Source organism: Struthio camelus, chromosome 8, assembly GCF_040807025.1.
Source record: "Struthio camelus isolate bStrCam1 chromosome 8, bStrCam1.hap1, whole genome shotgun sequence".
Classification (NCBI taxonomy): domain Eukaryota; kingdom Metazoa; phylum Chordata; class Aves; order Struthioniformes; family Struthionidae; genus Struthio; species Struthio camelus.
The window spans coordinates 9,007,039-9,019,170 of NC_090949.1; the positions used below are offsets into that span (position 1 = coordinate 9,007,039).

The window sequence follows — 12,132 nt, forward strand, 5'->3', positions numbered from 1 at the left end:
AGCCAGAGAGGAGGAGGATGTGCAGGAGGGGCTGAACAGCTCCTCCCAGTTCTAGACACCTTTGGGTGACAGGCTTGTTCCACCCATAGGTGCTCGCAGTGGGCCATCTCCCCATGACGGCTCTGCACTGCCTGGGAAGGAACGTAACAATAGCAGTCATGATAAACAGCTTGGGGCTCATTTAAACAGCAGATACAAACAGAAAATGTTTCCTCTTTATTTCATGTAAACACAACTACAGGAAATTGAGCTGCCATGGGCAGGAAACAGAGGTTACCGAGGACAGGGACAGGACAGGCAGAGGGTTTTACACACTTCTGGCAGAGCTCTCGATCCACCGCTGCTCTGAAGATTTGTCAACATCTTAATTTTGTGAGGGCATCTCAGAAGCCTCAAAGAGCTTTGGTGGGGGAGGGGGTGCAGGGAAGTCAGGCCTCTAGACTGAGGAGGTAGTCCACTTTGCTGTGCATGTGCATCCTGCACATCCCGGCCATAGCTGGATGAGAGCTCCTAGGAAATGCTCTGCAAGGAAGGAGCTGGAGCCAGCACGGCTCACTAAGCAGAGGTGGATTTATACTCTCTGGGAGCTGGCACTAATCTCTTTTCACAAGGCCTTCATTGGGAAAGTGGCTGCTCCAGAGGAGGGCTGGTCTCCTTTGGACAGTGTGTGAGCCCCAGCAATAATTTTTACTGCCAGCCCTGGGGTGGAAGGCGCAGGGGCCGAGGGAGGAAGAGGAGGGCAAAGGGGCTGTGTGAGCTTTTTAAAAACATTTGTACTCTGGGGAGGACATATTCAAGACAAGTGCCTCTTGCAACTGGGTAATGGGAGCCTACAAGCAGGGATCACCCCTGTGCCAGGTCTGCCACTGTTCTTGGAGGCAGGATTCCTTACAGCTGGGAAACAAGTTTGTTGCAGCATGGACTAAAGCATTTTCCTCCTGTCAATGTGTGCTCCAGAGCAGATGGTGACACCCTCTTATTTGCTGTTCTCCGTCAATGAAACAATAGCAGTGACTGACTGCACCAAAAACTGTTGCAAATGAGCGTGCATCAACAGTGCCGTGCCTGAGATTACCTTAGATACCAGCTCTTGCTCTGCACTCTGTGGTTATGATCAGTGGGGGTCCGAACTTAACAGAGCTCGACGTGGTTCTCTGAGCTGGAAGCTGTTCAGCCTAGGCACAGCTCCGTCCTCTGTTGAGGACTCCCTGCTCTCAAGTCAAACACAGCCCCAGGCTTTTTGTCTGTAGGTCAAGATACATTTTGCAGCAAAAGCTTACCCTTTTTTTGCTGCTTCCTTCCTCTAAGCAGGTTTGATTGCATTCTTGAATAACAGTTTTCTCCTTGAGCTTCTTGCTAACCGTAACACTGCAAATTATCAACTGCTGTAATGAAATATGTGGAGGCCTTTGGTGACTGAGGAAGAAGACTTAAAGGGCATGATTTAAATGAAAGCCCTGCTTTTCACATGCAAATCTGCTCTTATTGATGTGTGACTTCTGAATACAGATACCAAATGTGATCGTGTCAAAATGGGTTTTGGCAAAACCATACCTAGATTGCTTTGTGCATGTTAAATGGGAAGCTGAGTTCAGAGAAATCTTAAAAATAAAATCCTCAGGAGACTCAAAAGTTGATTAAGATCCAAATAAGCACCTAAATCTCTGAGTCCAAAGATGTTAAGAGATGTCTATTGCCAGGATTGCATTATCGAGACTATTCAGCAGCTAGCCACAATAATGTTTCCAACTATATTCTTACAGAGCTTCAGGCAAACGTGGCAGTTTTAAACCTCTTCGGGACTGAAACTTTCCAAGTTCTTCTGAAGATTTGTCCCTTAGGCCTCTTGGCTAGGCAGCGTGGGCTGACTGGGCTGTGAACTATATCAAATTGCAAGGTTTATGTTGGCTCATCAATGAAATGCTTGGTACTGATGTGAGAACAAGGTCCTGAGTGCACAGGAAAGGTATCTTATGATGCTACAGTGTAGTTCACAGCCTTCCACAACTCTTCATCAGCTCTTGGTAACCTAACTGAGATGTCCAACCAACAGATGGGTCACTGTTGTCTTACTTGCTAAAATGCCCTGATCAAAGTCAAGCATTTGTAACAAGACTGTCATAGGTTTGGGAAAGGCTAAATCACATGGGTAAGCAGGATCTGCTCTGAGAAGTGGAAAGAGGTGAAAGGAACATTCAGCTCTCTTAGTAACAATAAGTTGTTAAATGATTTATGAATGATTTATGACCTGGCTTAGGTAACTCATATCTAAGAGTCTGAAAGAGGTGCCTAAGGAAACTTGTGCTAACTTTGAATCCTTGGAAAAGCAGAGAAATTCCAGAGACTGGAAACGTACCAGTGACATGTGATGGTAGGTGTAACAGTGGGCGAAGGTGCTAACGTCTCGCCTGAGCAAAGAATGGGACACTCGACAGGGTTAAAACCTAACCAAGTTGAAGAGGAAGACTAGAGCTGAAGCTGTCTCCATGACTTGAATGCCACAGGCGTTCTCTGAAACTGCTTTGTTCTCTGCTGTCTGGGCTATCAGGTGCAGGTGCTTTTAGTTTTCAACCTGGTCTGCAGTCCTTAAGGGGTCTTGACTACTTTTAGATGGACAACAAAAGATACCTGAAAGAAGTTCACATTCCTTAGAGGGCCTCCAGGTCATTGATGTGACTGATCAAATCCTCATTGAGAAAAGGAGGGACTGGGCAGTGACAACAGAATAGAGACCCAGGGGGACCCGGAAGGTGGCCTACACCTTGGTGTGCAAGCACTACTGAGTCATTTGCTAGTGCAAATGCCAGCTCATGGCTTACACATGTATGATATAAAAGCACTTTCTAGGATGGAGTGACTCTGGAGAGCAGTTAGGATTGTCCTGGGTGAGCACAGCTCATCTGTGGGAGGCAGCAAAAAAAAGTGTTTGAGGTGGAACAAGCAAAGAAAGGAGCAGAGACCAAAGATGACAGCAGGTGACTCCTCCACTTCTGCAGCAACCACCTTATAGTGAGACTACAGCTCAAACCATAGTGTCTAAGGTCTCTGAGAAGCAGTTCGGTTTTGGGTCATAGCTAACTTCTTGGGAAAAATATAAAAGGCTCTTTCTCTTACTGGAGAAAGACCTGAGATCCACTGGTGAAAAGCAGCCTAATTTGGGTGATAAATGAAGCACCTGGTTTGCACAGGGAGGGATGATTAACTCAAGGAACAGACTATGAAGGAGAACAGGGAACTCTGATTTGAGGTGTCCTTACACCTGTGTGGAGGACAAGGTTCAGCCAAAGGTTAATTGCCCTAATTGTGCTAATTATATAAAGATCAGGTAAAGCTGAGTAGGAGCTAGCTCAGTCATCCTGGAGGGCTTGTCCTGGGCAGGTGATGAGGCTGTATGATCTTGTCCTAGCTTCATGTTTTAAATTCTACTGCTGAATAGTCCTGTCTTGGCTTGGGGCATTATCCCTGGCTTGAGTTTTGCTGTGTGTATTTGAAAACAGCCTGGCTGTGTGCTGACTAATCTCTGGAAGCTGGGAAAGTGTCCCAAATGAAGGAGCCTAGTTCCTATCTGTTAGAGGGCAGTGCTCAGAGATCAGACTGTGGGGCCCTTTGGTCTGACCCAGACAGCTGGTACAGCGTTATGGGGTCATTGCATCCTCGCTGCAACTTCTCAGAACCACGTCTCTGGATTTTGGGACGGCTGGTGGTAGAGAGGCCAGACAAATCCCAAAGGCAGCTGAGTCCTATCCCCACAAGAGTGGTTCTACCTTCCTTCTTGGCAACTGATACGTGGACTGCAGAGAGATTTGTGCATCTTGGCTCTTGTAGTCTGAAGTCTTGTCTACACTGCCTAGCTACAAATGTGGTGAAAGCTGTGACCTTGGCTAAAATGTGGCTCCACATCATCCTGTCTGCAGGTGTCCTCACCTTTCCCGTAGAAGTGGGCATTTTTGAAGCCTTTGGGATGGCAGTTGTGGAGATGTTCTAAGGTCATAAAGCAAAATCTGAACCTTAAATCCTGCCTGCGTTTGTCACACAGGAAAAAGCCGTCAAAGGAGAGAGTGAAACTCAGCTAACCGGCGGTCGCCTAAGGATCAAAAAGTGTTTACAAGAAAGGAAACCATCTGTGAAATCAGCCTTGGTGATTTTACCTGACCGGATCTGTGCTCCCTTTCTGCTTATCTGAGTGCTGGTTCTCCCTCACGTTGCTGTTTGCAAGATCTGCTTGGTGTGCAAGGGCCTGAGTGACTAAACGGGAGTGCGTGGGGCTGCCTCCCGCCATGGGCAGCTCAACCTGACTGTTCCCAGCATTCCTGGCATAAACCTGCCAGTGCAGACTGGGATGTGCTGGACTGGAGTGGAGCAAGGACAAGCGTTGGACAGGGCTGGCAGCGGGGCCTGCAGTGCAAGGTAAGGGGGAGAGAGGGAGTTTGCAGCCTTAGGGTGTGGAGGGGGGCCCTGCTCCGGGGATGGGTCTCATTTGTTGCCTGGCATGGGTTTGGGTCTGGGAGCAATGCTGCGGGACACCTAGGCAGTTTCTCTCAGATTCTCTAAGGCACTGTTTGATCAGAAGCAACTCACTGCAAACCCCCCTTAAAACTGATTTGATGAGATAAGGTGTTCTCAGTCCCAGTGTCAGTAGATATTTCCATTAGACATAAAAAAACCCAACAAAAAATGTTTTCCTCCACCACCACACTGGTTCCGTGCCCTGGTGGAGAGAGAGCAGCTCTACCCACTCTGCCCCGCCTCTGGAGGCTGATGTCTGGCAGCAAGGCGGCATTTGGCTGTCCCATGCTCAAGTGGCCTGCACAGATTGTGGAGCAGCAGTGGACTTGTGAAGAAATGGATGTATATTAGTGCTCCAGTGCTAGTTCACAGCAGCACCTGAATATAGGGATCTTGTAACTTCAGTCCCCATCTTTTCTTCCTGCCCTGTTGCGTATCAACTGAGTGTGCTTCCAGCTTTCTCCTCTCTGTCACGGGGCTGGAAAATGGCAAAGAAACAGTATTTTGGATTAGCTTGTGTGGGGAGTTGAAATGAAAACCCTTCCATCTTTATTTCAATTTTGTTTGCAGCCAGCATGTTCTCCCCTTTCCCTTGGTTTGTTTGAATGTCAAATGTTGAGCATCTCCCTGCCAGGGACCTCAAAGCTTTGCCTAGGGTGAGGCTCTCTTGCTGTAGTGCCTGTGTAAAAAGCAGTTGTCCAGGTTGTTGGGTGAGGTAGAGAGGCTGGGAGGATGGGATCCCTCCTTCCGGGAGCCCCCGTGCAGGTATTTGAATGCTTTGGCGTGAGGTAGGCTTCACCTCTCCTTCCTTGCGGCATTCTCTCCATCCTGTAATGCCTCAAGTTCTCATCCATGCTTAAGTGATTTATGCCACTTCTGAGATGTGGCTGTAGCAACCGGACTGTTTTGTCTCAGAGGTGGTATTGTCATTTATGGGTTGAGCTTCTTTTAAGGAAGTGGGAGTAATACTATCTCTTAGTGGCACTGTGGCTCATGCCTCTAGCTCCTACCTGTTCCATCATGATGAGGCCTTTTGGTCTTGCTGACAGTAATGGTGTAAGACAATGTCTGGTTCTGGATTAGCCTCAAGCCTTGGGTCTTCCAGAGAAAGCAGTAGTGCAGTGAGCATGGAGAACCACATTCCCAGAAGAACTGAGCTGATTCCCCTTTCCAAAGCCATATTGTCCTGCTTTAAACCCCCAGCAAAGACAATGGACTACAACTGCATGTGCTTACTCGTTTGGCTTTTTGCATATTCTGGGCATGCATATTTGTCACCAGACTTGGTATAACATGATGTTCCCTATTTTCCTGCTAACACAGGACTTATTTCCCTTAAATATCTGTTTGAACACAAAGTTGGTGGCTTGCTTTTCCATGCTGGCTAACAAGGGGCACTGGCGTTTACAAACGCTTTCCAAAATCATCCCCAAAGATACAAGATCTTTGTCCCAGCTGGAACTCTGTTGTTCGGACAAGAATATTCCCGTGATGCTCTTTCCTCTCAGTTTTTATACTGTATTTGTGATTTTTAGCATGTTTGTTAGTAGAATAGTGAATGTCACTCTTGGTTCTGCCCCTCAGCCTGGGTACGTATGCAGTGGGTGTGCAAAGGAGTGGTGTAGGTAGCTGGTGCAATGGAGCACAACCCTCATTAGCTCTCATGTGCCTTGAGCTTTATTACTGTGCCAATCATTTTCTTCTGGGTGGGGTGAGAGGTGCATAGGTGCCTTGGGTAGCGTTGAGGGTTGTGCTTAGCCTGGGCCGTGCTGGGAAGGATCTTCTGCCCTTCCTACCCTCTCCCCCTCCAGCAGCCACAGAGAGCGGGGAAGGCCTGATAACAGAGGTCCTTGTCTGTGGCTGTGTGGAGAAACAAGTCAGAAAGCTATGGCGAGAAGGATATGTGGTTCTTTTCTCTCCCCATCTGGTGACCTTATCTCAGGTGTGTGGGCAGGCCCAGCAGGATCCCTGCAGTGAGCAGGACAGTGCCCTGAGGGGGGCAAGGACATGGAGAAGGGTTGTGTTAACAGAGATGCATTGGCTCCTGCGGCTGTATCTCACCCTGCTCTCTGAAGGGGCTGGAGTGCGTATGTAGGGTGGAGATGGTCCCTCTGCTGTGCATCCTAAGGACTGGCACTGAGAATGTGATCCTGTCCCAGCAAGCAGGCGGCTCGCCTGGATGGCATCGTGTACCCCTCCAGAGCTTGCTTTGTCCTTGCTGCCCAAGGTTGGCACCTGGCATAGGAAACCTCCCTGACTCATCCCACTCTGGGCTGTAGACTGCAAAGAGGGAAGCGCTAGTGTAAGATGAAGTCCCCAGAGGAACATCTACAGAGGGTTGTACTGGGTGGTAGGCAGAGAGAAAGGGCAATGAAACCATGTGGAGGCAGAGCAGAAATGCTGGTGGTAGGACATTGGCATGGGGGAATGAAGGGCTGCTGAATACCCTGCGGTGAGGGCACCATGCTTGTTTATCAGCTCTGGCGCTGGGCAGGGGAGAGGTGCAAACAGCTCTGCATGCTGAATGTGATGGATGTTGCATGTATCTGAACAAGTAGGAAAAATACTATTCCTCTAGTGATTCTGCCTGCCCCCATAATCGCTTGCATCTGCATTGTTTTTACCCTGCCCACGCATTTTGGCTGCTCCAATAAGCACGCGAGGAAACCACCCTCCCACTGCTGAGTGACTCAGAATGTCACCCCTCCAGGAAACCAAGAGATAATCTTGTTAGGCTGATAACAGCGGCTCCTCCTTAGCTTCACAGGTGGTGGGATACCTCACAAATGGCTTCTTGCAACGGGCATCCCCACCTCCTCAAATTCAAATGAGCGCTAGAGATCAAAGACCCTAGCTCCTCGGCTGCAGCCTGGGACTGGGTCACCTTTGCATGGTGCAGGCGGGGACTCCTCCTGGGGACTCCACCTCCTCCTGGAGGTGGCTTTTCTCTTTCCTGCTCTGCGCTCGACTGCCCTTTCAAGCTGCTTTTCTGCCTGCTCTGTCTTTTACTCCAGCCCATCACTCCCCCGGCAGCTGCATGTAGCACGCTGTTGCACGTAGGACGGGGTAACAGTGCTCCTGCACAGAACAAGGCAAGGAGGCCCTGGCATGACCCTGGTGAGAGAGAGTACCAGAGCAGTGTGGGAGGAGCGGTGACCACAGGAGCAATGAGAAGGTCATTTCTGATGCCTGTAGGACTCCTGCACTGCCTTAGTTGCATTTCACCCCACCAAGGCCCAGCACGTGTCTTCAGTGTTGGGTTAAGCTTGTGGGAGTTTCCCATGAGCGTTTTCCCGTGACGATAATCTTAAGATTTTAGGACACCAGTGGCTTTCGTGCTCAAGCATGAAGGACAAGAAGCCCTAGGGAAGAGGGAACGGAAGGGTGCCCTGTGACTTGACTGTTCTCCAGAGCCTGCAGTTGGGCTCAGGAAGGCCGAATCCTGCTGGCAGAGGGCGAGTTGTCCCCCGTTCCATGCAGGGTCTGCTTTCTCAACCACTTGGATGCTGGAGCCTGCGGGGTGGACAGCAGTGGCTGAGTGGGGCCCTGCACTTAGCCGCACCCTGGACCCAAGATGAACCTATCTCTCTCTCTCCTGTTGGGGATTATATTTGCTTTAAATTACAGCTTCAGAAAAACAAAATGATGAACTGAGGGAGTAGCGTGCAGCACTGCCAAGAGAGTCCTGATGTGTTATGACTGTCTCTGCTTTTTCCCATAGAACTTCTGTTTTGTTCAGCAAAGAGGCTTTTTTTTAATTTTTTTTTTATTTTTTAGGATTTCTCTTGTCATTCCTGGATGTCTGGATGGTGACCCAGGACTATCTGATTGCAAACTGTCCAAACCTTGAAGGGTGTGAACCCTCAGTCACTCCTATCTACTACCCTCACCATCCTAAGTGGCTTTGAAATATGGTTGAGTTTATTATTGTTATGGTGTCCTGGGGGTGATTAGATTATCCTCCTTTCATGGAGGAGTGACAGACAGACAAATACGTTAAGACTGAAATTGCCTGCTTTGGGTACTCCAAAGCATCTGACAGGGTGATGTGCGTATTACGTTTAAACAAGATCTGTCATTATGCCGCACTCAAAAGACATCTATTCAAAAGACATCCAGCACCATGCAAATTCGGTGCTGCCTCTCTGGCATTACAGGATTGCTGCCAAAAGGCCCAGGGGTGGCACGCGGTGCGGTCGCAGAGTCTGCACGCGCTCATGGTGCTGGGAGCTTGGCTGAGGCCAGCGGGCTGTGCTGGCTGAAAGTCCGCTTTGTAGTTCCAGCAGTGGGTTTCCTGTCTCCCCCAGGGCTTTTTCTTATGGGTTTGAAGGCTTGCATTGGCAAGACACTGCTTTGCAGCACCTGCCTCTGTTATCTTTTCTGGTGTGAAGAGATTCACAGATATTTTACCAGACTCTCATGATACAGGTAGATGTGTATGTGGTCTCTTCTCTTACCGTAGGGTCTGACCTCTAATAAATTTTTAGGGCACTGGACTGGTCCTCACAGGTATTTGATTCATGGCATGAAGCCCTTAAAATACCTTCTTTAATGACAGCTCTTTGGGCCATACTTATGTGTTATGGGTGTGCTCAGGGTCTTGGTTTTGGGTCAGATGCCTTGGTTTTGCTTTGACAGTACAAAGAAACGATGGGGCTGGCATGCCTGCATCGTGCGGCCAGTGGAGTTTGAGCAGAGACCGCTAGGTGTCTATATAAACCATAGTTTGATGTGCAGCGGTCCCAGCTCCTGTTTGTGGGCTTAATGGCTTAAAAATAGCAGAGAGAGACAGGGCACAGGTTTATAAGCTGCAATCGTGTACAGAGAGCACGGAAGAGGGGCAGCAAGGGAGGTGGGTCAGAGGAAGGATCCCCACTCTCAGTGCGGGAATGGTGCACAAGCAGGAGGTGGTTTACGGGAGCCTGAGACCAGGTTTTTGCTGCCAGCTTCTGGTGCTCCAGAGGGACATACGTCCCTCCAGAGCTGCAGTTGCAGCCAGGGCTCCCAGCAGAAAGCTCCCGTTTCCCCACTGAAATCGGTCTCCTTGCAAAGACGGTTTATTTTGTTTAACGGCAGAAGAGCGGGTTTTACTCGTTGCCTGCAGGAGGGAGATGAGAGGTTTACTCCTCCTGTGAATCTTTCCAGCTGTAGGCTTGATGCTGCCTCTGTGGCATGGTTCATACTTTGCAGCATGAGAGGCCAGTGCAGCTGCATTTCTACTGGGAAGAAAATGCCTTCTCAGCTCACAATTTCCCTATGAGATGGGCATTAAGCTGGATAGCAGGGTCCTTTCAAGTATGCTGTGCCACAAAGGGAAATACAAGCTGTTCAGAAGCTGCTCTTCTCAGAAAGTCTGCAAAGATTGTGCTGGACTTGTATCCAAGATGCGAGATGTGATCTCTCTCCGCTACGATCGTGGCAGGCCCATGTCCCTGTGCGCAGCGGCCACTTCAAACACGGCAACCCAGCCCTCTGCAGAAGGAGAGGGCAGTCTGGCGTTGGAGGAGCCCTGCTCCCTCTTTGCTTGCTGCAGGCAGAGCAGCCTGCGTCTCCACTCCCCGCATCCCCAGGTGCTTGTTGAACCCACGACCCACCCCAGAGAGCTGCGTCTGAGCTGCTGCAGGAACAGCTCGTTTTGCTCTCCTGCTCCAAGAAAGGGTGCTGCCAATGCTAGCGAGAGGTTGCCCACCTGCCTGCTGGTGGGATTGGGGAGTGTGAGGAAGAGGAGGAGGCAGCTCTGCCAGTGCCTGCCCTCGCGCACAAGTCTCCTAAAGCCACTAGAGGGCAGGGAAGGTCTATGAAAGGGCTGGGTGGCCTCAAAGCCTTCTGGAAAGAGCTGAGCAGCCGTTGGGGTGAGATCCTGCCCCTGAGGAAGGGGAAGGAGAAGGATCCTGCTTGCTGCCTCCTGGAGAAAGGGTCCTGGGGCAGGCCAGGCTCGCTGCAGCTGGCCTGATGCAGGAGTGGGCCCTTGTTCCCCAGCTGTCCACCCTTCCTACTCTGCTCTCCTGCAGCCTCTCTGTGTCTTTGAGACCCTTCCCACTCCGCTCCCCTTCTCCTACCCTTGTCCCAGCTCCCCCAGTTCAGGCTGGGGCATCGCCTTAGCCTGCCAGCGATGCGCAGCCCTGCTGTTGGGGTCTGGGAGACCTCTGCTCCAAGGGGTTGGCAGTCTCCCTGCGTGGCAGGTCTGGTTTTTGACCTCTGACGTGTAAGGAAGCCGAGGGCTTGGTGGCTGGGCTTGAGGTGAGCCCAAGCCCCTGGACTGCAAAACGTATGAGCGTTACGCAAGTTAGAAATGGCCTCAGGGTGGGCCTGGAGGGAGCAGCATGTGTCCACATCGCGCTGGCTATGCGTAGGTGTGATGGGAAGTGTCAACCTGCAAAGGGACTGTAGCCCCTTACAGCGGCTCATGGGTTAGTCCAATGCAGGGGACACCCTTAACAGAGGGGAGACTGGCCTATAAACTTCCCATGGCTGTGCTTGAGCCTGCCAGGGGAGCAGTGGAGCTCCGGGAGCGCAACAGAGCTGAAGGCGAGGCACAGCAATCGAAAAATAGCTATTGCGTAGTGTGTTCCTTGTGTCTATCACCTCAGGCCTATCTATGCTGCTTTATCAGGATGAGGTTGGAGGCTCTATCTGGCAAGGAGTGTGACCTACCAGGGCTCTGCGTGTCGTTGCAATTCCCAGGAATAGGGTTGCACCCTCTCAAGATGCACATCAGACCTGTGCTCTGTCCCCCATGGAGATCAGCTCCACCTGGGACTAGCTATGCCCAAGCTAGAGGAGGTGGAAGGAGAGGGGGAGAGCAGAGGAGGGTCAGGCATCAGTGCTGGCAGGATTTCTGTGCTGCAAAGCCAGCTGTTTGGTGCAAGTAAGTAGCAGCTAAGCTACTTGATGCCACAGGGCCAGTGGCTACAGGTTTGCCTGGAAAGTAGAAAGCAGATAAGCAGAGGGAGGTTGAGATGCTTAGTGAAGAGGAACAGACCTCCAAACACGTGTGATCTGGGTTGATCAGCCGTGGCCCCAGAACACCCAGAAGAGAGAGGGAAAGCTTGTCAGTCCATGAGTTCCCTTTAGGGCTCTGTGGTCTTTCCCCTCTGGAAGTGGTGCAGCCTCTGATTTACCTGCTAACTGGTTCTGGTGTGGGCAGAAGGACTGCAGATGCTGTTTTGGTGGGGCTCAGTTTTTTCCCAGTCTCAGGAGGTTATCAGTTGTGTTGTGCCACTGATTTAACTGGGGCGGGGGGGAGTATTTACTTCCTCCTGCAGGCTCTGTGTTGAGGGAAAGAAAGGGGCTGCTTTTCGGCTGGGTGACAGAGTGGGTAAAGCACAGGTATTAATGGTACAAGTAATTACTTGCTGATTCTTTCTGCCTCCTGCCATGGCTGATGGAAATAGTTTCCTGACCATGTGTCACAGGAAAGAGCTGTTTGATGGCCATCTGAGCACCTGCGGGTGGGCAGCATGGGGTGCTTCTAGGGATAGAAAGGCAGGTGGGCATGAGCAGCTGAAGAGTGCCTGCCTCAAACAGCTGCTGTGCACTGCATGTCATGGGGGAAGTCTGGCCACGAGCTGGGGAGGCTGTGGCACAGCTGTGACATGTTACAGCCTATGGGACATCCTTTTCTCT

The 12,132-nt window shown here is 50.6% G+C and overlaps 1 protein-coding gene across 3 annotated transcripts in view; it reads left to right on the plus strand.

Annotated features, from left to right (window-relative positions):
* The first annotated feature begins 4,092 nt into the window (after nt 1-4,092).
* Nucleotides 4,093-12,132, plus strand: part of LOC138067970 (uncharacterized) — a 164,501-nt gene continuing 156,461 nt past the window's right edge. For all 3 annotated transcript variants that reach the window (XR_011142438.1, XM_068951961.1, XM_068951962.1), the window contains exon 1: nt 4,093-4,407. The gene's annotated coding sequence lies outside the window, so the exon portion shown is untranslated. The remainder of the gene's footprint in view (nt 4,408-12,132) is intronic.